The sequence below is a fragment of the Lepidochelys kempii genome, chromosome 1 (assembly GCF_965140285.1).
Source record: "Lepidochelys kempii isolate rLepKem1 chromosome 1, rLepKem1.hap1, whole genome shotgun sequence".
In the NCBI taxonomy this organism is placed as follows: Eukaryota; Metazoa; Chordata; order Testudines; family Cheloniidae; genus Lepidochelys; species Lepidochelys kempii.
The window spans coordinates 348955890-348983624 of record NC_136380.1 but is presented as its reverse complement, the minus strand read 5'-3'; the positions used below and the strand labels follow the sequence as shown (position 1 = coordinate 348983624).

At 59.2% G+C, this 27735-nt stretch overlaps 1 protein-coding gene across 1 annotated transcript in view; it reads left to right on the top strand.

Moving 5' to 3' along the window:
• The first annotated feature begins 6498 nt into the window (after positions 1-6498).
• Positions 6499-27735, top strand: part of AHCYL2 (adenosylhomocysteinase like 2) — a 493940-nt gene continuing 472703 nt past the window's right edge. The window contains exon 1 of the mRNA XM_078851199.1: positions 6499-6502. The gene's annotated coding sequence lies outside the window, so the exon portion shown is untranslated. The remainder of the gene's footprint in view (positions 6503-27735) is intronic.

The window sequence follows — 27735 nt, the reverse complement described above, 5'->3', positions numbered from 1 at the left end:
CAAGGCAGCCGCATCTACCCGCCCTCTCTCTCCTGCCCAGGGCCCGTGCCGCCTGCCCTTCTCCCCTGCCCACGGCCTGTGCCCCCTGCCCCCTCCCCGCCCTGGCCAAAGCCCGTGCCCTCTGCCCCCTCCCTGCCCTGCCCATGTCCCCTGACCCCTCCCCACCATGCCCAGGGCCTGTGCCCTCTGGCTCTCCCCGCCCTGCCCATGGTCCGTGCCCCCTGCCCCCTCTCCCCTGCCCACAGCCTGTGCCCCCTGCCCCTCCCCGCCCTGCCCAGGAACCATGTCCCCTGACCCCTCCCCACCCTGCCCATGGCCCGTGCCCCATGCCCTCTCCCCACCATGCCCAGGGCCTGTGCCCTCTGGCTCTCCCCGCCCTGCCCATGGTTCGTGCCCCCTGCCCCCTCCCCGCCCTGGCCAAAGCCTGTGCCCTCTGCCCCCTCCCCACCCTGCCCATGTCCCCTGACCCCTCCCCACCCTGCCCATGGCCCCTGCCCCCTGCCCCCTGCCCTGCCCATGGCCCGTGCCCTTTGCCCCTTCCCCACGATGCCCAGGTCTGTGCCCTTTGGCTCTCCCCACCCTGCCCAGGGCCATGCCCCCTGCCCACTCCCTGCCCTGCCCAGGTCTGTGTCCTCTGCTCACCCCCCCGCCAGGTGGTGATGCCCACTTGGGCACGTGCTCTAAGGGACCACTATCTATGGAGAACACCGGCCAGGCGTCCCCCTGCAGCTGCCTGTGCCTGACTCTTCGGCCAGGGCCCTGGCTGGCGTCCGTCTGCTCCGTGGCAGTCAGTGGCGCTGCTCCACATTTCACAGTCGAGGAGCCGACCCAGTCGGTGCCCCTGGGCGTCCGGCCGGCGGCTGCAGCCTGGTGCTGGCTGGCTGGGCGTGGGCAGCGCTTGGCGAGCAGCCATTCCGCCGGCATCGTGCAGTGCCGGGAGGGCAGCAGTGCCGGTGTGTCTCTGTCCAGCGTGGGGCTAGGAAGCTCCCGACCCTCCGGGTGCAGGAATCTGGCCTGCTTAACCCGGGGCTCCACAGGGCTGGGGGGCTGTTCCATGGGTGGAAGGGGGCAGACATGGCCCCCCCGAGAGAAGGAATGAGGAGAGGGGAGACTGGCCGCATGGCTCCCACTGGGGGATGGGGAGCAGAGTCCGTCTCACGGTTCCATCCCCCCTCCCGAATCTGGGCCTGCTTGGCCACCCCACCCCCATGAGATCCCGGTGCTGGGACCTGTCCCTGGGGGCACCCCTCGCCCAGCCCTGGGGGCCGCCCATCCGTCCTCCCTCCCGCCGCGTTCACCCTGCCATCCCGTGTGCGGCTCCAGGGCTTCAACCCGAAGGTCCAGTACAGCCTGACGCCCCAGTCCAACCACACCCAGCTCTTCCAGATCACGCCGAGCGGGCTCCTCGTGGCCCGAGCCGACCGGCTCCGTGCCCTCCAGCGCTACTTCCTGCAGGTAAGAGCGGAGCCGCCGTGGCCCCAGGCTACGCCCGCCCTTCCTGGGCACCCGGGAGCCAACAGACCGTCTCAGACGTCTCTGCTTGGGGAAGGGGGGCCGTCCTGCCAGCAGATCCCCTACTGCCCCGGCAGCAGGGAGCCCTGGGGCGCGGGGCCTGGAGACTTCTCTGGACACTGTCTGGCTCCGGCCAGGGCTGCATCTGCACGGCTCCTCGTGGGTTCCTTGGGGGCCTGCAGGGCCCGCTGGCTCCTTGCTCTGTGAGGCTATAGGCCCCTGCTGCTGAGGTCCTGAGCTGCTCGTGACATCGCTGTCCTTGCCACGGCAAGTGGGCGTGACGGCACAAGCGGTACCTGCGGGCAGAGATCTCCAGAGCAAAACCAGGTCCTGGGAGCTCTGCCTGAGGATGGGCTGCAGGACGCGTCCCAGGGACCATTCCCACGTGACGCCCCCCCAAGCCCTGTGCTGGCACGCGGCTTTGTGATGGAATCAGAGAATGGCGGGTTGGAAGGGACCTCGAGCAGCCCTGTCCAGCCTCCTGCACTGAGACAGGATCAAGTCAGCCTAGACCAGCCCTGAGAGGTGTTTCTCCAACCTGTTCTTGAAAACCTCAAGTGACGGGGATTTCACAACCTCCCTTGGAAGCCGATTCCCTACCCTTCCAGTAAGGAAGGTTTTCCTAATATCTTTTCCTAAGATCTCCCTTGCTGCAGATTAAGCCCATTACTGCTTGTCCTGCCTTTAGTGGACATGGAGAACAACTGATCCCCATCCTCTTTCATAGAATCATAGAATATCAGGGTTGGAAGGGACCTCAGGAGGTCATCTAGTCCAACCCCCTGCTCAAAGCAGGACCAATCCCCAATTAAATCATCCCAGCCTGGGCTTTGTCAAGCCTGACCTTAAAAACTTCTAAGGAAGGAGATTCTTTATAACGGTCCAACTCCTGGGGGAATTCTGCACCAAAAAGTTTTAAATTGTGTGCCAAAAAGTTTAAAATTCTGCAAAATTCTGCACATTTTATTTGTCAAAATACCACAGTATAATCATGCCAGTTTCAATTATTTTGGTAATTTATTTCAAAATACCTGTCAGCAAGTATGTTTGTAACAATACAGACAACGAAAAAGATTCAGGAAATGTTTTTTTTTGACAAAGCGATTCATTACTGGGCATATGAATACAGAACTCAGAGTAATTCTCTTAATCTACAATACAGAACCATATTTACCTGCCCCCGTCAGAAGCAGTGCAAAGGCTTGGGGAAGTCAGGGGTAATGGAGGAGCTGAGGGAAAGGGAAGTAATTGCTGGGATCCTGGAGGTGAAGCTGAAGGGTTGTTGTTTGTGGGTGGGAGAAGTATGGAACTATTGGGAGGGTGGGGGCGGAAGGATTGTTAGGGAGTGGGAAAGCCTCCCCCATGCAGACCCTGGTTGGCCCCAGCCTCTCCCATTCAGTCAGACACATCTGCCCCTGTTCCCATGTGTTCCTGAACCCCCACTCAGCCAACCCCTGTCCCCATGTATCCCTGCACCGCCACTCCCGTACCCCTGATCCCATGTGGCCCTGCACCCCCACTCCCATTCAGCCCCTGGCTCAATGCTATTACCCTATTAGCTCTATGCCCCTGCCCCATTCTGTCCCCCACTAGTCCTTCTGAACCCCAATTTGTGTGATCCCTCCAGCAGCCATGTGTGCCCCATGCTGTCCATCCCTCCCCCATATCCTGTGCCTTCTCACCTCGCTCCCTGGGGAAGGCAGCCTCTCTCCCTCTCTGGCTGGCTGCTCCGGCCCGTGAGCCAGTTGCCTTCTCTTCTGGTGCCACAGCAGCCCCTGGTGGATGAAAGGTGTAATTGCAGTGCCTATCTGGCAGAATCTGTTTTCGGGGGCGGGGGACTAAATCTGCGTGGGACATAAATTCTGTGCATGCGCAGTGGCACAGAATTCCCCCAGGAACAATCATATTGAAAGACTGTTCTCAGGTCTTCTCTCAGTCTGCCGTTCTCAAGATTAACCATGCCCAGCTTTTTTCACCTTTCCTCACAGGTCAGGTTTTTTAAACCTTTTAGCATTTTTGTTGCCCTCCTCTGGACTCTCTCCCATTTGTCCACATCTGTCCTAAAGTGTGGCACCCAGACCTGGACGGGGTACTTAGCTGAGATCTCACCAATGCAGAGGAGAGAGAGACAATCACCTCCTGTGTCTTACATACAACACTCCCGTAACACCCCAAAATGAATTAGCCTTTTTTTTGCAACTGCGTCACGTTTGGCTCATATTCAGTGTGTGATCCATTGTCACCCCCTGCTCCTTTTCAGCAGTGCTATCACCTAACCAGTTATTCCCGTTTGTAGTTGTGCTTTTGCGTTTCCATCCTAAGTGAAGTACTTTGCACTTGTCTTTATTGAATTTCATCTTGTTGACTTCAGACCAGTTCTCCAATTTGTCAAGCTCATTTTGAATTCTAATCCTGTCCTCCAAAGTGCTTGCAACCCCTCCCAGCTGGGTGTCATATGCAAATTTTATAAGCATCCTCTTCACTCCATTATCCAAGTCATTAATGAAAATATTGGACCCAGGACAGACCCCTGAAGAATCCCACTAGTTACATCCGCTCATTCTGACAGTCAACCATTGATAAATGCTCTCTGAGTACAATTTTTCAACCAGTTGTGTACCCACCTTATAGTAATTTCATCTAGACCACATTTCCCTAGTGTGCTGATGAGAAAGTCTCAAAGGACAGTGCCAAAAGCCTTACTACAATCAAGATATATCATGTCTACTGCTTCCCCCATCCACACACGGAGAAGTGGTAGATGTGATAAATTGTCCTCGTTTTATACATGGGGAAACGGAGGGACAAACTGCCCAGGGTTATACAGTGAGTCGGCAGCAGAGGTGAGAACAGAATCCAGGAGTCCCGACTCTCTGTTCACGCCCACTCTAAACACTAGACCCCACTTCCCTCACACCAATGATAATAGAACCCAGGAGTCCTGACTCTCTGCCCCCACCTGCTCTAACCCCACCAGATCCTACTCCCTTCTCAGAAATGGGAACAAACAAGAAGTCCTGGCTCCCAGCCCCCCTGCTCTAACCACTAGACCATGCTGCCTCCTTTGCTGTATAAACCCAAGGTATGATTTACCCTGGAACAGAAGCTTTAAGTCTCCAAGGAGCCCTGTGGAGGCCTCACCTTGTGGACGTGTGGCTGTGAGGGCCTGTTCCCAGGTGCCTGGCTCCTCGAGGCTCTCTCAGTGCCGGCGATACTGAGCACTGCTTCCCTGCCTAGGTCATCGCGCGAGACGAGGAGTCAGGGGAGACCACCAACACGACGGTCAACGTGGAGGTGCTGCGGCCGGGCCAGGCAGGTACGGAGCCGGCAGGACGCCCCGTGGGCTGGGTCTGTCTCCGGGGATGCAGCCAGCTGAGGCCAGGCAGCCGAAGCTCTGGGGATGTGGTCTGGTCCCGGGGCGGCGGGTAGAAGAGGCCAGGGGAGGCGATGCCTCCCCAAACAGCCGGCCGGACGCCTTTGGAGCGCTCTCCAACCCAAGGTCCCACTCCCACTAGTCCTCTTCCCCCCAAGGCCCTGCCCTCCCTCTGCCTCTCCCCATCCCCGCTCTGCCCACATGGGGGCCTCGCAGGAGAGGGTGGGGCCTGGGGGAGGGGGCGAAGAGGCGCTAGCAGTGGGTGGGGGGAGTCTTGGGAGAAAGGGCAAGGCTGGGGGGCCAAGTGGGGCTGGGGGTGGAGCATGGGTGGAGCTTCGGGGGGAGGAGTCTGAGCGGGGGCAGGCCTTGGGGCGGGACCATGGTCCGGATGCGCCCAGCCTCCCCAAATGGAGGAGTCATGCGCCTCCCATGGTCTGGTCCATGGGGACCTGGGTGGCCCCATCAGCACTGACCCATGCATCCCCAGAGGAGGTCACCGGGGAGCTTCCTTTGGCAGGCCAAAGGCTGAGCTCCGCCGGTCACCCAGACGCTCCCTGAACGGGTCCCCGCCCTTCCCCCCGCAGCCCCCGTGGACCCTTCCGAAGCCGGGCAGAGCCAGGGCCCGCTGGACGTGGGGATCCTCGCTGGCAGCCTGGGGGCACTGCTCCTGCTCACCGCCGCCATCCTCATCCTCATCATGCACGCCATGAAGAAGAGGCAGCAGCATCAGCAGGCCCTGGAGAGGGCCTCCCTGGCCATCGAGAAGCACCCCAACGTGGTAAGGCCCCCCGGAGCATGGCCCCCTGCCCCCACCCCTGCTGGCTTTGCAGGCACTGGGGGGGTGGCACTGGGCTGCCAGGCACCCTGGCCCAGCCCCGCTGGGCGCTCTCACCACGGCAGGGGGTAGGTTCAGTTGGGTTGGGCTTCTCCCCGGGATCCCAGGCTGGCGTGTGCCCAGGCTCACCCGGGCTGCCTTGTCCGCATGGATGAGGGGTGTTCCCTGGTGCGGCTGAGGGTGACTTTCGGAAGCCTGCCCCATGGAGAGCGCTCTGTGCGGGAGGAATTCCCCCCCGGGCAGGGGGGGCAGCGCCAGGGCTGTTCACCGGCTGACGTATGGAGGGCCCCCCCCAGGCGGGACTGGAGATAGCCCAGCTGTTCCCAAGTGGGAGACGGTGGGGGGCCTTTCAGTGATGGGCCCTGTCTACTGAAGCCTCTTGGCTGTCCAGGGCACACGTCCGCCAGCCTGATGCCCAGAGTGCCCCATACTTTGTTGCTTACATCAGGGCCCCCCGGATCCAGAGCTACCCTCTGGGAGATCCTGCCCCGGCAGGCTGGGGTGTGTAGGAGGGGCGATCGGTTCAGCAGAGGATGGTCCGTGGCAGCTGGAGAACCCCTGGCCAGCAGGATGGGTGGGGTCCAGCCGCTGTGGTTTCCCCACCCAGGTTTCCTCCTGAGGCCATGGTAGGAGGGTGCAGGGGTAGGCCTGTTGCTCTCCCAAACAGCTCCTCCCCCAGGCTGGGCAGCAGGAGACCCTGGTCCTGGAAGGAGAAAGAGATGTGCCCCTCCCCTAGCTGGGTTCCTGTCTCCTACCCCCAGCGGCTGGGAGTTGGGAGCCGGCTGGAGGAATGCCATGGCGAGCAGGTACCCCGTGTTGGGGGTGCCACGCCCATGGCCAGTAGCAGCTTGTTGTGTTGTGTGCCCAGCCCAGGGGGGCACCAGGCCCAGTGCTGCGTCTCACCCTCTGCCTCGAGGGGACTGGGGGTGATTAACTGAGCACCGCTCTGGGCAGGGGTCTAACGGTGGGCACCTAAGGCTGAAGCCCGGTCTTCGTTACAGGGCAGTTTTAACCCCTTGCTGCAGGAGTCCTGAGCCTGGCGCCCAGGGTCAGGCAGGGGCAGGAGAGGGAAGCAGGTGCTGGGTGTCCGTCCCTTGTTTAGGCTCTGTGTTGGACAGACATGCCCCTGGGACCTCCCCGGTACCGCTGAGCACAGGGCAGTGTGAGAAGGGGGACGGGGATGGGGGCACTCACAGCTTGTCTACTTGAATACTTCGGGTACGTCGCCACGGCATTGTGAACCCCGGGCTGGGGCACCCGGACTTGTGAACTCCCTGTGTCCAAGCCCATGCTTGAGTTTCCACACTGCAGTGTGAACCCGGGGTAACAACAGCCGCAGCCGGGTCTCACGGCCGTGCCATCGCGTCCGCACTGCAGTGTGAACCCGGGGTAACAACAGCCGCAGCCGGGTCTCACGGCCGTGCCAACGCGTCCGCACTGCAGTGTGAACCCGGGGTAACAACAGCCGCAGCCGGGTCTCACGGCCGTGCCAACGCGTCCGCACTGCAGTGTGAACCCGGGGTAACAACAGCCGCAGCCGGGTCTCACGGCCGTGCCAACGCGTCCGCACTGCAGTGTGAACCCGGGGTAACAACAGCCGCAGCCGGGTCTCACGGCCGTGCCAACGCGTCCGCACTGCCGTGTGAACCTGGGCTCAGGGCCTTCCTTAGGCATATGCCGCATACCCGGCTGCGTAGGGCACCCAAACGTTTGGGGCACCACCCTCACTGACTGCGGCACGGACTCCTCGCCACTCCGGCCCCTCCCTCGTGCTGGGCTGGCGGGCTTCTGCCCCACCCAAGCCCCTGGCCCCTCCCCGCCACCCACTCACTCCTCGTGGCCGGCTGAGGGCCCCGGCTCGGGCGGGGCCTCACAGGGCCAGGAGCGAACGTTTGCATGTGAGTGAGTGAGCAGGGGGAGCCGAGCTGAGCCTGGCCAGGCCGGGAACAGCGTCGGGGTGGGGGGGGATCAGCAGCAGACGCGGGCTGGGAGGAGGGAGAGGCGCGCTCACAACCAGGCGGGGGAGGAGGGAAAGTTAACGGGAAATAAAAGACGGGGGCGTTTGCTTTTCCTGCCCATTCACAACAGTCCAGTGGCAGCAGGAGGAAACTGACTCTATGCCAGCGGTTCTCAGACTTTTGTATGGGTGACCCCTTTCACGGAGCGCGCCTCTGAGCGCGACCCCCCCTTATAAACTGAAACCACGTTTTTAAATATTTAACACCATTATAAATGCTGGAGGCAAAGTGCGGTTTGGGGTGGAGGCTGACAGCTCGCGACCCCCGAGGGGTCCCAACCCCCAGTTTGAGAACCCCCCCTGCACTAAACCCGTGGGAGAAGGGGGATGTACCTGGAGAAGAGAAGCAGCAAGCAGGGCTGCAGAGTGCAGGGGAGGGAGCGAGCTCTTCGCTGGGGAGGAAGATGGACTCGGACTTGACGAGGCTGGAGGAGCTGAAAACTTGTATTTGGGGGAAAGGGCCATGGTTTTTTTCTTGTGGACCCAAGTACCTCCAGGGCTGCCTCTCAAGCTGGCGGCTTTGAACAAGGCAGAGCTCTAAGCAGTGCGGAGTTTAGCGAAAGGCCATTTGGGGGTTGATGGCCCAGAGCAGTGGCAGGAAAGGGCCTGGATGGGGGCTGGACTCAGCCATTGGTATCAGCTATTTCTTTTTTGTCATTCAAATGGATCTGGGGTCATGGCTGACATCCCAGCCGTCATGTACAACGCTTCCCTGTGGCCTTTGGACATGCACACAGAGACATCTCACTGCCTAGCAGGGGAGGGGGAAGGCTGCAGGCGATCTCCCACCTCCAGGCAGCCACCGGCCTATGCTTGCCACTACCATGCTGGAGCCTCCCCACTGATTCATTGACATTTGCAGAATTGTAAAATATTGTGCACAGAATTTAATTTTTTGGTGCTGAATTCCCTCGGGAATATGGGACACTGGGCAGTTGGGGGGTGGCTGTGAGAGGGGCGCTGGGCAGTGGGGGAGTGTCTGTGGGTGGGAGATAGCTGGGCATAGGGATCTGTGGTGAAGATCTCTGGGTGAGGGGCCACTGGGCATGGGGGTTGCTGGGCATAAGGAGGTGGTGGGTACTGGGCGGGGGGGCAGTGTGGTGGGGGAAGCTGGCAGCACAGGGCTGGGTTTGGGGGTGCAGGTGGGAGGGAAGTGCAGGGGTTAGGGGTGAGGGCCGGACAATGAAACTGTTTTTAATAAAGTGCACGTGGCAAGTTTTCCAATACTGTCAGCTTATGGTTGTGTTGCTAAGAGCAAGTCGGGCATAGGGGCAGCAGCTTAATAATACTGCATAGGGCCCCATAAATCCTAAGGAGGGCCCTGCCTGGGCTTACAGCGACTGCACCTGGGCTCACAGCCGTGCCAACATGTCCACACTGCAGTATGAACCTGCGGTAACAACGACTGCACCTGGGCTCACAGCCGTGCCAGCATGTCCACACTGCAGTGTGAACCTGCGGTAACAACGGCTGCACCCGGGGCTCACAGCCGTGCACGCACATCCACGCTGTACTACACAGCCCTGCCTGGTGGCTGTGGCTTGAGCCGCGTCCACACTGCAGCATGACGGGACTTGGACGGGAATCGGGTTCTGTCCCACCTCTACGCCCCCCCCCGGGCCTGAGCGCTTGCTGATCCGAGTCAGGCTGATTTGTGTGTGGACGGAAGCGGGGCTTGGGCTCAAACCTGAGTCAGAGCCCAGGCTGAGCGTGCAGTCTAGACACATCCTTAGTGCGCGGCAAGCAGAGGCATGAATCTACCCCCCACTAGCCTGCCGTGCGCTGGTGTCTGACCCAGGTGCCACGCACTGCCCGTTCCACTGCCTCCCCACTGTGAAACGACCCGGGTGCGCTGGGGAACGGTTAGTGCACGGTGCCAGGGGCTCACTCTCCACGCGGCAGGCTAGGCTCCCGCCCCGGCTCGCCACCAGCTGACTGTTCCTGTGGACAAGCCCCCAGGCAACGGCTTAAGCTCCCAGCCGCAAGCCCGGGGGACGCCCCAAGCGCCTGGTGGAGCTGTGGGTGGAAGAGGAGAGCCACGGCCCTGGTGTAAACGTGCGAGGGGCCTTGGAAAGGAATGGCCGTGAGACGAGGGGTGGGGGGCTGCCAGCCGCTCCACAGCCAAGGGGTGAGGGGGGCGAGGGGTCGGGCTCAGCCCAGTGCTACGGGGCAGCCTGCCCTTTCGCTAGGCTTTTCTCCATAGGCGCCAAATTCACTTTTCCCTGGGTGTGCTCCCGCCCCGCTCCCCCCCTCGAGGCCCTGCCCCCACTCCGCCCCCTCTCCCCCCCGAGGCCCTGCCCCCATTCCACCCCTGCTCCCCACAAGATCCTGCCCCCACTCCACCCCCTCTGCCCTGCGAGGCCCTGCCCCCACTCCACCCCCTCTCCCCCCCGAGGCCCTGCCCCCATTCCACCCTCTCTCCCCCCCCCCCGAGGCCCTGCCCCCACTCCACCCCCTCCCCCCCTGAGGCCCTGCCCCCACTCCCCCCCTCTCCCCTGCGAGGCCCTGCCCCCATTCCACCCTCTCTCCCCCCGAGGCCCTGCCCCCACTCCACCCCCTCCCCCCCTGAGGCCCTGCCCCCATTCCACCCCTGCTCCCCACAAGATCCTGCCCCCACTCCACCCCCTCTCCCCCCCGAGGCCCTGCCCCCACTCCGCCCCCTCTCCCCCCCGAGGCCCTGCCCCCATTCCACCCCTGCTCCCCACAAGATCCTGCCCCCACTCCACCCCCTCTCCCCCCCGAGGCCCTGCCCCCATTCCACCCCTGCTCCCCACAAGATCCTGCCCCCACTCCACCCCCTCTCCCCCCCGAGGCCCTGCCCCCATTCCACCCCTGCTCCCCCCCTGAGGCCCTGCCCCCATTCCACCCTCTCTCCCCCCCCCCCGAGGCCCTGTCCCCACTCCACCCCCTCTCCCCCCCGGGGCCCTGCCCCCACTCCACCCCCTCCCCCCTGAGGCCCTGCCCCCACTCCCCCCCTCTCCCCTGCGAGGCCCTCCCCCCATTCCACCCTCTCTCCCCCCGAGGCCCTGCCCCCACTCCACCCCCTCCCCCCCTGAGGCCCTGCCCCCATTCCACCCCTGCTCCCCCCAAGATCCTGCCCCCACTCCACCCCCTCTCCCCTGCGAGGCCCTGCCCCCATTCCACCCCCTCCCACCCTGAGGCCCTGCCCCCATTCCACCCTCTCTCCCCCCCGGGGCCCTGCCCCCACTCCACCCCCTCTCCCCCCCGAGGCCCTGCCCCCATTCCACCCCTGCTCCCCCCAAGATCCTGCCCCCACTCCACCCCCTCTCCCCTGCGAGGCCCTGCCCCCATTCCACCCTCTCTCCCCCCGAGGCCCTGCCCCCACTCCACCCCCTCCCCCCCTGAGGCCCTGCCCCCATTCCACCCCTGCTCCCCCCAAGATCCTGCCCCCACTCCACCCCCTCTCCCCTGCGAGGCCCTGCCCCCATTCCACCCCCCTCCCCCCCTGAGGCCCTGCCCCCATTCCACCCTCTCTCCCCCCCGGAGCCCTGCCCCCACTCCACCCCCTCTCCCCCCCCGAGGCCCTGCCCCCATTCCACCCCTGCTCCCCCCAAGATCCTGCCTCCACTCCACCCCCTCTCCCCTGCGAGGCCCTGCCCCCATTCCACCCCCCGTCCCCCCCTGAGGCCCTGCCCCCATTCCACCCTCTCTCCCCCCGGGGCCCTGCCCCCACTCCACCCCCTCTCCCCCCCGAGGCCCTGCCCCCACTCCCCCCCCTCTCTCCCCTGGGGCCCTGCCCCCACTCTCCCCCCCGGGGCCCCACCTGCTCCCCTCCCCCAAGGCCCTGCCCTCGCTCCGCCTTTTCCTGCCCCCACTCTGCCCCCGCTCTGGGACCCCGCCCACCTGCCCCTCGCTGCTGGGGTCCCCAGTCAGCTGTACGGCAGCGCCCCGGATTCGCTGATGGGGGGTGCTGCCAGATTAGCTGTGTCTGGGGGTGCTGGGCACCCACTATTTTTTTCCATGGGTGTTCCAGACCTAGAGCACCCACAGAGTCGGCACCTCTGCTTTTCGCTGTCCCTCTGTCCTGTTCTCCTGTTTCATTCCACTCGGTCCCTGTCCAGCCTCGCCCGTAATCATCCTTGGCACAGCCTGGCCCCTCGCCCAGCTCTGGGGACCCCTCACCCCTGCCTCTCATCTGCTCCCCGCCTAGCAGGGACATCCAGGAATGCCACTTCCTCCCCAAACCATGCGGGCCTGCCCCTGCCCCACTGCAGGCCGGTCCGATGACCCGAACTGGGTCAGCTTGTTAGAGCAGATGGGGCTGGGAGCCAGCACTCCTGGGTTCTAGCCCCACCGCTGGGAGTGGGGTCGAATGGTTAGAGCAGGGGGTTGGAAGCCAGGACTCCGGGGTTCTATCCCAGCTCCCAGCATGGAAGGGGATACACTGCTTCGAACCCTGCTACTGACTCGCTGTACGACCCTTGGCCAAATCACAGCATGGCTTCGGGCCTCAGTTTCTTCACCTATGAAATGGGGCTAATTGCCCCTGGCTGCGCTGACCAGCCTTCCACACAAGAGAAAATGAGACAGTTCCCTTCCCCTGGCCCCCGATGAAGCCACCCGTGGACCCAGCATGCCAGGCAGAGGCCTTGGCGTGTGACGGCCGGTGTGTGTTGCTGTTTCACTGCGTTCTCACGCCTTGTGCTTCTCTCTTTCTCTCGCCCTCGGCTCGCCCTGCCGCCCGACAGAGCTTAAAGTGGTTCCAGCCGGTGAGTGCACAGCGGGGAGCATGGGCAGCGGGGGAACCCCTCCTAGCTCCCTGGCCCCGCCCCTTCCTCCTAAAGCCCCGGCCCCACCTCACCCCCTATGCCCCACTTGATCTGCTGTCGGAGCAGCCCCTGCCAAACCGTCCTGGCCCTGGGGCCAGCTGGCTGGCCCGAGCTGCCGGCCTGATCCCCAGGCCAGCCTGAGATGCCAGCCAACCACAAATGCCCTGAGCCACTGGCCAGCCCGTGCCACCCCGGGCTGCCTACTGGCCTGGGCCCTGAGCTCCAGACCGGCAACCTGAGCTGAGCCCCCAGTTTAGGGGAATAGGGGGAGCAAGGGTGGGGCCATGGCCTGGGTTAGGGGAGTCAGTTGCCCTGGGCTCGCAGACCCAGTGCAGTGTAGACGTCCCCTTAGAGCAGCCACTTAAATACTCGGTGCCTACAACGAGCTCTGGGGAGATCGTCCCTCAGACAGCCAGGCCATGGGCCTGGTCACCGAGAGTGAGGACAGATGGCACAGGAGCCGAGCGTCTGGCACCCCCGGCTCCAAATGCAGCCAAGGTGCTCAGCACCTTTGAGTAACAGGCCCCCAGGTTTCCCCGGGGGCTGGGTGCCCACAATGCCCCTGGGTCTGGCTGGGGCTGCCGGCTGGTGCTGCCCTCAGGGAGCTGCTGTGTTTGGCGGTGACTCCTGGAGGGGCCCTGGTGACTACGGAGCCCCTTGGAGGGACTGGCCGCTACTGGGCAGGAGGAGATGTGCTGTTCGCTCCCGTGTGAATGCCCATCCCCCATGCTACCCCCTCCAGCATCCCCACCTCTGCCCTGGAGTCACCCCCACCCCAACCTCCTGCAGCCCCACTCTGCCCCCCCGCAAACCATCACATAGTGGAGGGGCTCCAGGGTGGGGTCAGAGCGGGGGTTGCAGCAGAGGCCTGCCCAGGCCCAACTGCTGGGAGAGGGGGCTGCTGAGGTTGGGGGGCGTGGAAGATGCCCTGAGGGCAGATGGGGGTACCCCGGGGAGGGGACGCATTAGTGCACAGTGGGGGAAGGGAAAGTGTTGTGGAGAGGAGGGGAGGGGGCAGGGGGATGGGGATTTTGAGGGGCTGGAGGGAGGGAGAGTTGGATTGATGGATGGGAGGGTAGACTGGGGGGGCAATGGATGGACGTTGTATGCAAACACTGGGTAAGCCCCGGGGTTCTACGCTGACCCCTGCAGGCAGCCGTGCAGCTCACACCTTATGCAGTGCCCCACCCGGGCAGGCACAGTTGTGGGGTGCACGTGGGCTGGGGTCTCTACCCCTGGGGAGGGGGAAGCTGCCCTGATCCCGCCCTGCCAGAGGGGACCTGGCCCCAGCAGCATGCTTCCCAGCACCTCTGCCCTGGCATGGGCTGCCCGGGGACAGGACAGATCCCGGTCCAGCCCAAAGGAGCTGCCTGCTAGAAAGCCCCGGGCACGGCGAAAGGTCAGGGGGGTGAACTATTTCCAGCCTGGAGGCTGGGCCCCACTGGGTGCCTGGCGTGTATAGATGGTGTGTGAACGGTGAGGTGCCGGGCCCCATTCTGACCCTGCTCCCCCAAAGTAAATCGGGGTCGCACCGTGTCAATCAGAGCAGGTTCCCCCAGGCCCGGCTGGCAGCTCCGTCCTGCTGGGCCCGCAGATCAGAGCCAAGGGGCTGATGGCAGGCTGAGGCGGCTCAATGACGCGATGATTCCTGCCCCTCGGCTTGAGAGCCCGGCTCTGCTCCCACCGCAGCCGATGGGAGTTCTGCCGGCGACGCCTGTCGGAGCAGAGCGGGGCCGGCACTGAGTGTGGTGCAAAAATCCCACCCCCGGGGTGTCGAGGTCGCGCTCCCCCCGAGCCTAGCGTGAGTTCGGGGGCGTCTCCTGCGGGGGCAGGGCGTGCCATGCTGGACAAACCAGACGCGCCCTTCAGCTGGGCTTTAGAAACGCCTCGCTAGCCGTGACGGACTGGGCTGGTGAATTTCAGCTGTCTCTGCGCCCGGATGGCACCGTGTCTCCATGCCAGGGCTGGGAAGGAGCCCTCTTGAACTGTACCTGCTATTGGCCCCCTCCCATGTGGGGTGCGGCGGGACAGCCTGGATGTGGGGAGCTGCCCTGTGCAGACGCTAGGCCCACTTCGGTCCCCAGCCTGGGTGAGGCAGCTTTCGGCAGGGCTGGCATAAGCGGCTCGCCCGTGTCCAGGCCCCGACAGGCCAGACTCGAGATTTTTAATGTTGCTTAATTTATTATCATTTTTAAGTCAATCGTTGAATTTTGCAGAATTGAACGTTGGGGTCTGACTCTGTTCCCAGCTGTGCCTGCGTCCCCCCCACCGCCCCACGGCGAAGGCAGCTTGGGGGACGATCGCCCCCCATTTCCCCGGCTGCCTTCCCAGCTAGCATCAGCGTGGGGGAGGGTTTTCCTTTGGCGCACCCGCACTGTCAGAGCCTGACCCTTTCCCTCCATCCCCCAGGTCAACGCCGGGAAGTCGGCCCCCCACCCCGGCAACATCTACTTTCAGAACGAAGGCTACAGCGACCTGGGAGACACAACGGTGGAGAGCTCCGGGGGCTGGGTGGCCCAGGCCACGCCGACGGGGAGGAGTGAGCCGGCACAGACCGGCAAAGCGAGCCCTCTGGCCAACTCCGTGGGGAAGGCCGACGGCTTGCCGGGAGCGCGGAGCGGGGCAGGGTTAGCGCCCGCGGAGAAGGGAAACGGTGCCGCGGCGACGCTCCCCAATGGGCAGACGCTCGACCCCTCAGGGTGTAAAGACGCCTGCCAGGAAGACCAGGCGCCACCCAGGAAGTGCAGCACCAGTGCAGAGCCCGGTGCCGAGGAGGGCACCGTGGAGACCCAGCCAGCGGGGGAGAAGGAGGAAGAGCCCCTGCCGCACGACCCTCAGCCAGGCAGCCAGGAAAAGCAGACAGAGGCTGGGGCGGGAAGCCAGGAGACGGAGGTGGGGCCGAGCAAGCCTTTGCAAGACAAGCCGCAAGCTGCTGCAGGCCAGGGGGAGGCAGGCTGGAGTGAACAGGAGCCGCTCCCCACCAGCCAAGCCCTGCCTAACTGCACCGCCAGCGAAGGGGGCTCTCCGGCCGAGGGGGCCCCGGCAACTAGCCAGCACACCGCTCCCCGCAGTGCCAGCTACACCGACGGCAGCAACACAGACGCCAGCCTCCAGCCTCCAGCCCCCAGCGGGCAGCACGAGCCCCCGCCCAAGCTGCCGGTGCTGGAGGAGGTGAGCGAGGAGACGCTGGAGGAGGACGGCCCCGATCCTGGAGCGCCCACGTCCCAAGACCCCCTGGCGCCCTTGCCCATCAGCGACGTCCGGATGCCGGTCACGTTGATGCAGCTCCTGGAGGATTCCATAGAGTGTTAACCCATCCGAGAGGGTGAGCGCCTTGGCCACACGGAGCCGAGCCCAACACAGAGACTGCGGCTGGCGACCGGAGCCAGCCCTCCTGTAATGCCTGGAGAAGGGTGGGGCACCGCCCTCCCCGTTCCACAGCTCTAGAGTAAAGCCCAGCGTCCCATACGGTACTGAGGCCCGGTGCAGAACAGGTTGGAGCTTCCTGTGTCTTTCCCCAAAGTCCCTGGCCACGGCACACCCAGTGTGGCTACAAAGGAGCCTTTGGCCTTTCTGGTTTGTAAAGAGACGTTTTTTAACGCGGGGCTGGGTGGGTGGATTGTGTGAGGCTCGCAATTCGCTGAGGGCTGCCAGCTCTCCAAGATGGTCCTGGAGTCTCCGGGAATTAAAGATTAGTCTGTTGTGTGATGAAACCTCCAGGAATACAGCCAACCAAAACTGGCACCCCCAGATTTGCCCCTTCTGTGTCCGAACCGCCTGCCCGCTCCGCAAGCGGAAAGGACAGCGCCGGCCCAGCAAACCCAGGATCTGCCTGGGAGCTGAGATGCTGTTTGAGACAGCGAAACACCGGGCTCCTTCCGCCAACAAGCTGGGCCTGTCTCTGGGCCATGTGTGTAGAGCACCTAGCACCGTGGCACTGATCCCATATACCCAGAATCCCCCAAACCCATCCCACTTCTGCCACCAGAGTCAGCAACACTCACGCTGTTCAACTGAGAGGGCTCGGGGGCAAATTCTCACCCCCAGAGGAAGCTCCCGCTTTGGTCACGTAGTTTCAGAACTTCGATTCCTTTGGCAGCAAATGGCTGAAATCGAAAGAGACAAAGACTGCGAGCTCGGCGCCCGCTAAAAGGGTGCATGCTGGTGAGGTGCCCGGGGCCAGAACTGCCGTGAACGCCTGCTGTTACCCTGTATCACTGTAAATACACCCTGCATTACACCCTGTCGACGGCTGGTTCTCTCCCATCTTCGCTTACTCGGCTATAGCCGCATCTCCTCTTAGAGTGGCCCCGGTTGGTTTAGACGGCTACAAAGGGCCGGCTTTCCCCTGCCCTCCCAAGGCTCCAAGGGGCCCGGGTCACACTGGTGGGGGGGAGAACGAACCGAACCAAATCAAGAGTGGTGGCTCGGAAGCAAGTCAGCGGATGGTGAAGGGGAGCTGGGCTGGGGGTATTTGAAGACACTGCCCCAACCCCTAAAGATTTAAGATCTAAGCTACCCCACTGGTGGGCCATGGCGGCCCCAGCCCCGCTCGGAGCCCCCCCTCCCCTAGCTGAAGCCTCAGCAGGCCTGCGTCTCTGGTGTGTATAAAACGCAGTGTCTGCCTCTGGTTTACCAATATTTTGAAATTAAACCTGTTTTGAAAAAACACAATTGGCTTTTTTTTCTCGTGTGGCACAATTAACATCATGCAGCACTGGCAGGAGCCCAGAGTTCTGCTCCTGCCTCTGCCGGGGACTTGGTGAGTGACCTTGGGCACATCCTGGCGCCCTGCCATGCCTCGGTTTCCCCAACTGTTACGAAACAGGGATAAAAACTTTAACCCACCTTTCTAAGGTGCTGCTGTGAAAGGCACCCAGGCAAGGGGTAGATTTATTATTATTATAGCATTAGCCCAAGAAGACTTTGAAGAAAGTTCCTGGCTGGACAAAACATCTTCACCTTTAAGCAGTGAGTTGCGGTTACTACCTTGTGGGTAATTAAGGTGATGGGGTGTGGAGAGTCACCTTAATTACCCACAAGGTAGTAACCGCAACAGGAGACCTAGGGCTTCTGTGTACAGGGCAGCCCTAGAGGAATCCAAACATCTGCCAGATGAGGGCCCATGGACAGGTCCAGTCTGTTCAGAGTGTTTTGCCCATCTGCCTGGTCTGACATCCCCTCAGCTCATTTCTCAGCGAGCAAAGCATCAGAGCCACATGCCAGCAAACACCTTGCTGGGCGCCAGTGGCTGGGTAAGGCAGGTCCCAGGCACTGCCAAGGGCATTCAGCAGGGGCTGCAGGGTGCGGTCAGTCAGAGTACAATGGGTGTGTACCTCTCCACCACGGTTATAGGGGCTCTCTGCCTCAGTTTCCCTAGCTGGTCAATAGGATTGGCTCCCCAGCTGCTCTAGAAACTCCAATGCTCCTGGGGCAAATGACGGCCAGAGCAACAGGCACCCAGATGGGAGTCCAAACCTTCACCCCATGGATGTGTGGGCAGGGGCGGAGGTGAGCAGGGGCGGAGCTTCAGGTGCATGTGAGTTGGGGAAGGGGCTACTGGTGGGGGCTTCCTGGGAGAGTGGGGGAGAGCGGGGGATGGGCAGGATGGGGACGTGGAGTTGCGAGGGTGCCTGTGTCCATGGAGGGCTCTCCACAGGCCCCGGGGGGGTACCCTTTTGGGGAGGAGGTGGGCCAGCGCGGGAGGGATGATTGAGGCTGCACCTCAACACCTGCATCAGCTTCGCTGACCTGGCAAAGGCTCCCCTGGAATGAGAAGATGCCCTCGGCTGTGCTCCTGCTGCTGCCATGGGTGCCCTGCCTTTACCCTGTCTCTCTGGCATCAGCACCCCTGCTCACGTGCCAGGTCCTAGGTCTCCCCTCGTCCAGGGGTGAGCCCCACGGCTCTGCAATGCAAGATGGGAGCCCCCAGGCTCCAGCCCCGCTGTGTCTCCCCGGGGCTCAGAGCTCAGCACCTGGCAGAGCGGTTGCCCCTTTGGGAGCGACGCAGCCAGCAGGGATTGGCACGACAAGCGGACACAGGAGTATCTTGTTCATCAAGTCCCGGCTCTGGAGGACATATTATGATTTTCTTTGATCTGGAACCATTTGTTTCCAATATATCTACTCGCTCCTCCGCGAGTCTCTGTTCTTCGTTAGATAAACGTCCTTGTTTTCACTCTCTCCAAACCTACACGTGGTGTGTCCAGCGGAGCGGGGAGCAGTGAATTCTGGGAGCGCCCAGCAGAGCAGAGGCTCGGGAGTGTCGTGTCCTGACGCAGGATATCGCGTCACATTACGGTGCCCCAGACTTAACCCTGCAGCTCGCAGAACACAGCATGTGGCTTCCGTACCCTTTGTGCCCTGAACTCCGGCCGTGTTTATACTAGCACTTATGTCAGCAAAACTTTTGTCGCTCAGGGGTGTGGAAAAACCAACGCCCTGAGCGCCATAAGTTTCACAGGCATAAGCGGTCATGTGAACAGCACTAAGTCGGTGGGAGATGCTCTCCTGCCGACGTAGCTGCAGCCACTCGTTGAGCTGGTTTCATTATGTCGACGGGAGAACTCTCTCCCGTCGGCATAATGCGGCTACGCGAGGGCTCTTACAGTGTCGGAAGCTTGTCAGTGTAGACGTGGCCTCAGTCTTTAATAAATGCCTGAACCTGCACCGGATAATGAGACCCAGCTGCTATACTCAAAACTCGAAAAACCCCTGGCATGGATCACAGAATAAATTCTCCATACCCACAAGAAGGAGCTGGAGTGTGCCCGTCGCTAACCTTAGGCCTGGAGAGAAGGACTTAGTTGGTTTTGGTCCTGCTTTGAGCAGGGAGTTGAACTAGATGACCTCCTGAGGTCTCTTCCAACCCTGATATTCTATGATTCTATGACTTATGGCGCCCGTGGCCAGGGGACTCAGGGAGCTGTCCTCCGGCGGCACAGACAAAGTTGCCTTGTGCCAAGGGCAAAGCGAGGCACCTCACACCCCTGGAGACCACCAGGAAGTGTCACAGTCTCCCCCGTGAGAGCGGCTGGGGCTGGAGTTCTTCATCCAGGTGTGATGGGATACACTACCCATGCTGCTTCAGTGAGGGCTGGAGTAGGCTGGGCAGGTCCAATCAGCCAATGAAGCAGCAGACGAAGGAGATAGAGGCTGGGCGAAGAGCCTTGATTAAAGGGGAGCTCACCTGAGCTGAGGTGGGCTACGCTCATGTAAACACAGGAGGCTGGCAGCAGCAAAGGCGGCTGGGAGGAAGTTTGTGGTCACCCTCTGTTTAGTAGAGAAGGAAGGAGGGAACCTAAGGGAAGAGTAGGCCCCTGGGGGCCTGGCCAGGAGGGAAGGGTGGACCCAGAAGAGAGCAGGTTGGAGAAGGGAGCCTGTGGGACACAGAGCAGGAAGCAACCCAGGGGGCAAGCAGCAAAGTTGGGGACTGAACAGACCTTGGCTGGGTGTTGTAAGGTCCCTGAGCTGGAGTACAGGGCAGGCCCGGGTTCTCCTACCTGCCCCTGGGGAAGTGACACTGGCGGGGCAGTGAGCTGGAAGACTTCCTGGGTCTGCAGGAGTGACAGGGTCAGGGCACTAGACATGAGGACTGCTGGACACCCCTTGAACAGAGGAGACTTTGAAGGACTCTTCAAAGCGGGGAGCGCTGAGCAACCTGGCCGGAGGGCTGAGTCACTGAGAGGCAGCAGCAGCTCCTGGAGGAAGAGAGGGCTGCAGACCGAGAGCGCGAGATGGCGTGTGACCGCAGGAAGGGGTGTTGACCTCACAGAGCTAATCCCCAGAATGGCCAGGCACCACCCTCACAGCATGTCAAGCAGCCCCACCCCACCATCAAGCTGTCTTCACGTTCCCAGCCGGTGTGGTAGACATCTGCTAGGTTGCCTTCAAGTGTTCCTCACAGCTAGTTTTCATTGTACTTTGGGCGTAAGCTCATTTGCCTCCAGAACAGATGATTGGCCTCTGTGGTGGAAGATCTGGGACAGAGCGGGAGGGCTTTCAGATGGTTTTGCTCACTGGGATTCTGGAGCTGCCGTGGGAGCTTCAGCCTAAATTCGTGTCTGCACAGGGAAGTCTTCTTGACCGTGTTCTTTATGCTATAATTATACAGGTATCACAAACCCAAAGACAGCTTCCGTCACTTGCCTTGTGAAACTCAGTGTCCATACTGCCCTGAAATTAGTGCACAGCATTCTGGGCAGGTATCCAAGGTGGAATCTGTGGCCACTAGGCTCATTGCACAATGGGTCACATATTGCGATGAGTTAAGGGCCACCTTCTGGCATTCTGGGGCTTCTTCAAATTCTCCCCATTCCTTCCATGGGATCCCATAATCAGTCTGGTTTTCACTAGCCGGTCCCATTTTCAGCCTGTTTCAGTTTCAATACAAACGTTCAAAAATGGCTGTCAGGCCACACGGAGGAAGCCCGTCTGGGCAGCGCGATCCTGACAGTTGTTAATATAATCAAGGTGCTCCAGGTGGATGGGCGGCTTTGGAGTAGATGGGAGATTGCTGCCATCATGCTTCCAACGACGCCACATGGATACCGCTAGGGGAGGAGGATGAAACCTGGCAGCTGCTGCTGTGTGATACTTTCCTGAACCAGTGTCTCTGGGCGGAGCATGGATTATGGGCTTGGCCAACCAGCCCTACCTGGTGAGACAGAACAGCATGGGTGCAATGTCTGTCCTTTTGCAGTTGAGAAAGTTAAAAGCGTCTCTGTTTTCTGGGCTCTCAAGAGGCTGCAGGACAGGGGGAGGCTGGGGTGTTACTCATGAGCGCATGCAACAGGGTTCTCCAGCGAACCTGTTTGCTTCGTCATAAGCTCCGGCATCCTTCCTTGCTTGTCCCCTTTTTTTTTGTCCGTTTGGTCCAGGCATTCCCTGGGAAACTGCTCAGAATGTTTCCGGCTCTTCACTCTCTTGTCCTGGCCCTGCTGCACGTGTACGGTCAGCATTACCGGGAGACTTGTTTTTGTAATTCTGCTGCTATTCCTTAGCTTGGATATGGCGCTGGGAAAATCCCAGAAGTGCCCCGCCTTCTGCGTGCTCTCTGCTGATCTTAACGTGCCAGCGACCGCTGGAAGGATGGAACTGAAGGCACTTCTCTGCCCAGAACATCCAGGACCACCGGGAAGCAGGTGGCTATTGTGGATTTGGGGTCTGTACACTTGCCACAAGCTAGAGTTGCAAACCGTTGCGCTTGGGCTTGTGCCAGCATTGAAACAGACATTTGATCAATATGACCCCCAGAGCAGCGGTGAGTGCCCAGTAACCAGACAGGCCAATCCAGACATGAAGCAATGCAGTGTGGGATAGCAGTGGGAGGACTGCTTGACGCCGTATAGTGAATTCCAAATGGGGACACATGCCCATGAGGCTGATGGTGGCATATCTCATTCCATAAGAGTTACGCTGCTTCCAAAGTGGTTTAATTATACGAGGATAAGATGCAAGGTAAAGTGGGGAAATGTCCCTTGTGTGGGGAGGGCAAAGCAGGTTATGCTGGAAAAACTAAAGTGCCACTAGAAACCTTCCCATGTCGAAAAGATCTTAAATCTCCTTATAAACATCCCAGAGATCCTCCCCGCAAAGCCAGTGTACACTGGGCCTAACATTCCTGACATTTTCTAAGAGACCAATCCAGGAGGAAAAACTCCTCACAAAAACCTTTCAGCCCTTCATTACACACCAGCCAAAAAGTAAAAGCCCAGCTTTTAACAAGCCCTTTGCTGGTCACCTCTAAGCAAGCACCAAGCCAGGGGTGGGTGGATGGGGGCTCCATTGTCAGCACCTGGTGCCTCTGCATGGGCAGGTGGTGAGTTCGAGTCCCATGCTGTGCTCAGATCCACAGATGATATTGCATGCAGTATCAGAGGAGGTGCTGGCTCGAGCCCCCACCAGTAACCTGGGACAATTACACACCACCCCGGGTGCCTCTGAGAGGCAGTACTTCCTATCTCGCAGAGCCTGCGTGTAGGAAAGCCACTTTTCATGGAAGGAGGGAAGTCATCCGAAGTTAATGAGGGAAAATGCCACAAGCAGGATTCATAATCATAAACCTGTGAGCAGGACAGCGTGTGGGGGGCAGTCACCTGCTTCTCTACTGTGACCTCTGCAGGTCAGTCTCTTGAGGTTTGTGCCCAGCTCTTAGTAACTTTCAGCTCTCAGCGATTGTCATCTCCTAATGGGGGAATTTCAGAAACGCTGTCCCACAACAGGTGATTTCCGCTCTAGTGAGCACTTAATCAAACAAAGGACTCCTACTGGAGCCTACTTAGCTCTGTCTTTGAACAGTGGGGAGGGACAGGTTAAACCATGCTGGGGGCAGAGGCTCTGAGAGAGAGCCCACACCTCCTGGGTCCTCAATCAGGACAGGCAAAGCCCAGTTCTGCTGCCCTTTACTCATACACTAAAGATAGCAACATTGATAACAACTGTGACTCTCTGTGCCTCAAAGCAACACCCTGGCACCCCCATGTTCACCACTACCATGTAATTACGATATGTTTTGTACAAAGTATGCCTTGTAAAGTATCATTCTAAAAGTCTGGATTTGTTGAACATTAATACCCTGTTAGATTGTATGTGCTATCATTGTATGGGAAGTTATGAAGTTTTGCTATGTGTGTGTTACTGAAATATGTTCTGAAATTGGAAACACCCACGACCAGCCTTTCAGGTACAACAATGAAGAAGCTAGACAGTGCTAATGACCCCATTAAAGGGAATCCACATGCCCAAAGACTATCTCAGGAATTGTTTACAATGGAGGCTTCCCAGAGGGAGCACATAGGCAATGGAGGATGCTTGACCGGGGTGGGGGGACCCTCCATCATGAGCAAAGATCTTTCCAGAAAGCTGGAAGAAACTATAAAAGAGGGGAAGTGACACCATCACTTGGCCTCACTCCCCCTACAACACAGTACCCAAAAACATCAAAGGAACAAAGACTGAACTGGGGAAGGAGGTCCCAGGCAGGAAAGAAGAAAGTCCACCAACACTTTCATGTTGGAGTGTGCTTTGGTCCCAAACTAGCCACTGTGCTATACAGGAGGCCTGTGATATCCGGGGTGGTGGCGGTGGGGCTCAGATTAGATGAGCTAATGGTTTCTTCTGGCCTTAAAGTCTAGAAATCTCTGAAAACCTGAGTGTGGCACATTGAGCAGCCTCTGATGTTTTCATGAGTGGCCTGCCTGATCCCCAGAGCGAGCAGTCAGTGAGTGGGGTGATACAGGGCGAGCAGCTCAAACATGCAAACGGGCTGACCAGGGGCAGGACATGAGCCCTGCAGGGCAGGGGTGGGGGTGGCAGTGACATCACAAGGGCCTTTTGCAGCCCCTCAGCTGATTGGTCAAAGGAGTTTGGGAGGCGGTGACCTCACAGAGAGTCCATGACAATGGCCAGGCAGGACAGGCTGCAGGGCAGGGGTGACCTCAGAGACCCCCAGGGCTTTGCTGCCACGAGTCTCCTTCCCGAGGTCTCCCCTTGAGGACTGAGGGAGAATTCAGGTTCAGGTACGTGAGCGCGAGGAGGAGCCTCTTCGGAGTTTCCCCCTTTCCCACTGCTAATTTAGCTAGAAAACGGTTTGGAACCTGTTCATCCTGAGCCATCTGGTGCCGGCCAAATTCTGGGCACGGGAAACTCTAGGTTAAGGGGGGAGAATTTTTTCCCCACCTAGGCCTTTGTCCCTTAGAGTCACTGAGGACATTGCAGTTTGTATCGCTTCTGTTTTCCCTTTTCCCTGCTTCCCTCCCTCCACTGGTGAGGAGGGGGCTGCTCTCCCGCCCTTGTTGTGGGGGGCCCTCACAAAGCGATGGGACAGGAAGAGTGCTCGGACCGTGATCCCCACTGGGGATCTGGGTCGTCCTTTGGGCCAGGTGGTGAGAATCCTCAGCCTTCTGCCCCGCAGAGTTTCAACGCTGATTGGCTGAGCTGGGGGCTAAAGCTGGACTCTTTCTACTCCATCAGTTTACCTGACACCTTAGAGAGTCAAACATGCTGTAGGTCTCCTCCTGCAGCAACAGAACGAGCCTGTTCCCAAGAGCCCTTCCTTGCCGCTGAGTCCTGATGGCCTTTGATCAGGGCCAGGTGCCTGATAGACAATCATGTGCCCTACATGGGCTCTTTGCTTTTAAATTAACTTCCCATACGTAGCCTGGGCCCAGATTCCCCTTAAAGGGACCCGCAACCCCTTGACACCTCTGCACTGACATTCGTTTGTCTACATGGAGCTATTTATCTAGGTTTCTCAGTTGGTGCCCATCACCATAGTATCTGAGGGCCAAGTATCCGAGTGTCATTTGTCCTGTGCAGAGGCAATCTCTGTTCCCCCTTAACGAGAGACTGACTGTTTTGTTCTAATTCAATATAAAGGTGCATGAGCGATAGTGAGCAGGGGCTTGTTTACACTAAAATGTTGTACTGCCTGATCACTACTAGTATAATTAAAACACTACAATCTCCCTAGTATGGACACAGACATATCAGTATAAAGGGGCTTTATACCAGTGTAGTGAGGGGAATAAGCTACATCGGTATAATGCACTTTTATGAGGATATAACTGTGTGCAGCTAGAAGCTGTGCTGGGACAACTATTAAGGTAGATCTAAATAAATGCATCCCTACCCAAAATAGTTACATAAGTACAAAGAACTGTGTGCAGACCAGGCCTGTAAACGTTAGGAAACACCAGAATGAAGGCTGCTTGTACAACCTTAGCAGAGTGTCGGTGTGCATATGTATTATGATACAGACTCACCTGTGTGGCCTTGGGGTCAATTCCCTCCCCCTCTCTGCATCAGTTTCCTCCAAACTACCAGGGGAAGTGGTGGTTTCTCCATCTCTTGACGTCTTCTAATGAAGACTAGATGCCTTTCCGGGGTGTGCTTTGGTCCCAAACTAGCCACTGTGCTATACAGGAGGCCTGTGATATCCGGGGTGGTGGCGGTGGGGCTCAGATTAGATGAGCTAATGGTTTCTTCTGGCCTTAAAGTCTAGAAATCTCTGAAAACCTGAGTGTGGCACATTGAGCAGCCTCTGATGTTTTCATGAGTGGCCTGCCTGATCCCCAGAGCGAGCAGTCAGTGTGTGGGGGTGATACAGGGCGAGCAGCTCAAACATCCAAACGGGCTGACCAGGGGCAGGACATGAGCCCTGCAGGGCAGGGGTGGGGGTGGCAGTGACATCACAAGGGCCTTTTGCAGCCCCTCAGCTGATTGGTCAAAGGAGGTTGGGAGGCGGTGACCTCACAGAGAGTCCATGACAATGGCCAGGCAGGACAGGCTGCAGGGCAGGGGTGACCTCAGAGACCCCCGGGGCTTTGCTGCCACGAGTCTCCTTCCCGAGGTCTCCCCTTGAGGACTGAGGGAGAATTCAGGTTCAGGTACGTGAGCGCGAGGAGGAGCCTCTTCGGAGTTTCCCCCTTTCCCACTGCTAATTTAGCTAGAAAACGGTTTGGAACCTGTTCATCCTGAGCCATCTGGTGCCGGCCAAATTCTGGGCACGGGAAACTCTAGGTTAAGGGGGGAGAATTTTTTCCCCACCTAGGCCTTTGTCCCTTAGAGTCACTGAGGACATTGCGATTTGTATCGCTTCTGTTTTCCCTTTTCCCTGCTTCCTTCCCTCCACTGGCGAGGAGGGGGCTGCTCTCCAGCCCTCGTTGTGGGAGGCCCTCACAAAGCGATGGGACAGGAAGAGTGCTCGGACCGTGATCCCCACTGGGGATCCGGGCCATCCTTTGGGCCAGGTGGTGAGAACTTTCGGCTCCCACCCCTCAGAGTCTCAACGCTGATTGCCTGAGCTGGAGGTCTAGTGACAGAGAGGAAATTCAGGACTTTGTTCTCTTTTAAGACCCAGCAAATAAGCCATAACCAATCATCTGCTTGATGGATTGTGTTGCTCCTCTCCATTAATTGTCTCTGAGCCATTCCTGGTTCTCTCTAACGTTCTAGTTCCTCTAAAACATTTGCTGAATCATTACTATGAACAGTGGTTGGTCTGTAGCTCATTTGAGATCACTTTATTCTGATCATTTAGTGTATGAAATTCAAGATTGATGGTTAGTTTGAAAGTCAGGGACTCCTGGGTCCTATTCCTAACTCTGCCCCGGACCGGCTTTGTGACGTAAGACAAGTCGCTGTATCTTTTTCAGCCTTAGTTTCCCTGCTCTGTCAATTAGGACAACAATCCTCTCATACCTAGCTTGCGGCCGGGGGGAGGTTGAGGAGGTGTGATCCATTTGAGAGTATCACTAATAGCAGTGTATAATATGTGGCGTCCTATCATGTTGAGTCTTGGCAGATTGTGATGTAATGCAATAGAACCCCGTTTATCCGACCCTCCATTATCCGGCTCTCCATATTAACCGAACAATCAGCACACCGCAGTCCAGAAGCAGGCGATTTCTCCTGTGAGGGCTGGATGGTGCTGCAGCCTTGCACTTTCCCATTCTCCAGCTTATCCGAACTTTTGATTATTTGATCTGGCCCCGGTCCCAATTAGATGTGATAAACGGGGTTCTGCTGTATAATAGCTGAAATATTCTATTCTATTTGTACTTTATTATATTTAAATCATTAAGAGGAGCAGCTACTTAGCCCAGACTGAAGCATCTTCTCTAGTTTTCGAGATCAAAGGGTCTCCTCTTTGTGTGCGATGAGACAGTGTAACCGTATGTGACAAGCAGGAGATGCAACACAACAACAGCAGCAGCTCAGGAGTTGTCAGTGCAGCAATAAGAACAGCAGCAACGCCTCGTCCAACAAATAGCGACCCTCTGTGATGGGGTGAACTCGCCCCGTACTGAACAGGGAAGGGTTAACGCCGCACTGTGGAAGCCATGCCCCTCACCTGTTGGGGCAAATTCCTAAAGTTTGTGTTTGTTTTGTTTCTATCATTATGACTCATTGTACTGGTATGGAATCCATTTTGTGACCCAACATGGAGGATTTGGTCATGTGACTGGAAGGGCAGTTGGAGTGTTTCCCGCCCTGTTTAACAGTCAGTGGTGGCACCAGCGGTAAACAAGGACCAGTTTGGACCGGATTTACTGGGGGATTCTACGGGACTTCCCAAAGGGGCTTGGAGCCAGAGAATCTGTCTAAGGCCGACAGTTACCTCAGTTGGGGGCTGCTCATCCGAGAGGCAGGGGCACGGGTGCTGCTTCCACAGGGCGTCGAGACTCCGGACCAATTGTCACCCACG